Here is a 3,142-nt window from a genome sequence, read left to right on the forward strand (position 1 = left end):
GGAGGAGCATGAAGCGTTGTTGAAGAACATGAAGAGCCTGCAAAGGTGTGAAAAATATGAAGAGCTTCAAAAGGAGTGAAAAATATGAGGAGCATGGAACGTTCTGAAAAATAGGAGGAGCAAGAAACGACGTTCAAAAACCTGAAGAGCCTGAAAATCTGTGAAATATATGAAGAGCTTCAAAAGGTGTCAAAATATGAGGAGCATGAAACGGTCTGAAAAATATGAAGAGTTTCAATAGTTGTCAAAATATGAGGAGCATGAAATGGTGTTCAAAAACATGAAGAGCCTGAAAAGGTGTTAAAAATATGAAGAGCTTCAAAAGGTGTCAAAAATATGAGGAGCATGAAACGGTCAGAAAAATAGGAGGAGCATGTAGTGGTGTTCAAAAACATGAAGAGCCTTAAAAGGTGTGAAAAATATGAAGAGCTTTAAAGTTGTGAAAATTATGAGGAGCATGAAACCATCTGAAAATTAGCAGGAGCATGACACGGTGTTGAAAAATATGAAGAGCCTTAAAATGTGTGAAAAATATGAAGAGCTTTAAAGGTGTGAAAAATATGAGGAGCATGAAACCGTCTGAAAAATAGGACGAGCATGACACGGTGTTGAAAAACATGAAGATCACGAAAAGGTGTGAAAAATATGAAGAGATTCAAAAGCTGTCAAAAATATGAGGAGCCTGAAATGGTCTGAGAAATAGGAGGAGCATGAAGTGATGTCGAAAAAGATGAAGAGCCTGAAAAGGTGTGAAAAATATGAAGAGCTTCAAAAGGTGTGAAATATATGAGGAGCATGAAACGGTTTGAAAAATAGCAGAAGCATGAAGCTGTGTTCAAAAACATGAGAACCAGAAAAGGTGTGAAAAATATGAAGAGCTTCAAAAAGTGTGAAATATATGCAGAGCATGAAACGGTCTGAAAAATAGGAGGATCATGAAGCGGTGTTCAAAACATGAAGAGACTGAAAAGGTGTGAAAAATATGAAGAGCTTCAAAAGGTGTCAAAATTATGAGGAGCATTAAACGTTCTAAACATAGGAGGAGCATAAAGTGGTGTTGAAAAATATGAAGAGCCAGAAAAAGTGTGAAAAATATGAAGAGCTGCAAAAGGTGTCATAATTATTAAGAGCATTAAACGTTCTAAACATAGGAGGAGCACTAAGTGGTGTTTAAAAATATGAAGAGCCAGAAAAGGTGTGAAAAATATGAAGAGATGCAAAAGGTGTGAAAAATATGAGGAGCATGGAACGTTCTGAAAAATAGGAGGAGCATGAAACGATGTTCAAAAACCTGAAGAGCCTGAAAATCTGTGAAATATATGAAGAGCTTCAAAAGGTGTCAAAACTATGAGGAGCATGAAACGGTCTGAAAAATAGGAGGAGCATGAAATGCTTTTGAAAAACTTGAAGAGCCTGAAAAGGTCTGAAAAATAGGAAGAGCTTCAAAAGGTGTGAAATATATGAGGACCATGAAACGGTCTGAAAAATAGGAGAAGCATGAAGCTGTGTTCAAAAACATGAGAACCAGAAAAGGTGTGAAAAATATGAAGAGCTTCAAATGGTGTGAAATATATGCGGAGCATGAAACAGTCTGAAAAATAGGAGGATCATGAAGCGGTATTCAAAACATGAAGAGACTGAAAAGGTGTGAAAAATATGAAGAGCTTCAAAAGGTGTCAAAATTATAAGGAGCATTAAACGTTCTAAACATAGGAGGAGCATAAAGTGGTGTTGAAAAATATGAAGAGCCAGAAAAAGTGTGAAAAATATGAAGAGCTGCAAAAGGTGTCAAAATTATTAAGAGCATTAAACGTTCTAAACATAGGAGGAGCATTAAGTGGTGTTTAAAAATATGAAGAGCCAGAAAAGGTGTGAAAAATATGAAGAGATGCAAAAGGAGTGAAAAATATGAGGAGCATGGAACGTTCTGAAAAATAGGAGGAGCAAGAAACGATGTTCAAAAACCTGAAGAGCCTGAAAATCTGTGAAATATATGAAGAGCTTCAAAAGGTGTCAAAATATGAGGAGCATGAAACGGTCTGAAAAATATGAAGAGTTTCAATAGTTGTCAAAATATGAGGAGCATGAAATGGTGTTCAAAAACATGAAGAGCCTGAAAAGGTGTTAAAAATATGAAGAGCTTCAAAAGGTGTCAAAAATATGAGGAGCATGAAACGGTCAGAGAAATAGGAGGAGCATGTAGTGGTGTTCAAAAACATGAAGAGCCTTAAAAGGTGTGAAAAATATGAAGAGCTTTAAAGTTGTGAAAATTATGAGGAGCATGAAACCATCTGAAAATTAGCAGGAGCATGACACGGTGTTGAAAAATATGAAGAGCCTTAAAATGTGTGAAAAATATGAAGAGCTTTAAAGGTGTGAAAAATATGAGGAGCATGAAACCGTCTGAAAAATAGGACGAGCATGACACGGTGTTGAAAAACATGAAGATCACGAAAAGGTGTGAAAAATATGAAGAGATTCAAAAGCTGTCAAAAATATGAGGAGCCTGAAATGGTCTGAGAAATAGGAGGAGCATGAAGTGATGTCGAAAAAGATGAAGAGCCTGAAAAGGTGTGAAAAATATGAAGAGCTTCAAAAGGTGTGAAATATATGAGGAGCATGAAATGGTTTGAAAAATAGCAGAAGCATGAAGCTGTGTTCAAAAACATGAGAACCAGAAAAGGTGTGAAAAATATGAAGAGCTTCAAAAAGTGTGAAATATATGCAGAGCATGAAACGGTCTGAAAAATAGGAGGATCATGAAGCGGTGTTCAAAACATGAAGAGACTGAAAAGGTGTGAAAATTATGAAGAGCTTCAAAAGGTGTCAAAATTATGAGGAGCATTATACGTTCTAAACATAGGAGGAGCATGAAGTGGTGTTGAAAAATATGAAGAGCCAGAAAAAGTGTGAAAAATATGAAGAGCTGCAAAAGGTGTCAAAATTATGAGGAGCATTAAAAGTTCTAAATATATGAGGAGCATGAAGCGGTGTTTAAAAATATGAAGAGCCTGAAAAGGTGTGAAAAATATGAAGAGGTTCAAAAGGAGTCAAAAATATGAGGAGCATGAAAATGTCTAAAAAATAGGAGGAGCATGAAACGGTGTTGAAAAACATGAAGAGCCTGAAAGGGTGTGAAAAA

This window comes from Dama dama, unplaced genomic scaffold, assembly GCF_033118175.1.
Source record: "Dama dama isolate Ldn47 unplaced genomic scaffold, ASM3311817v1 ptg000093l, whole genome shotgun sequence".
Taxonomy (NCBI): Eukaryota; Metazoa; Chordata; class Mammalia; order Artiodactyla; family Cervidae; genus Dama; species Dama dama.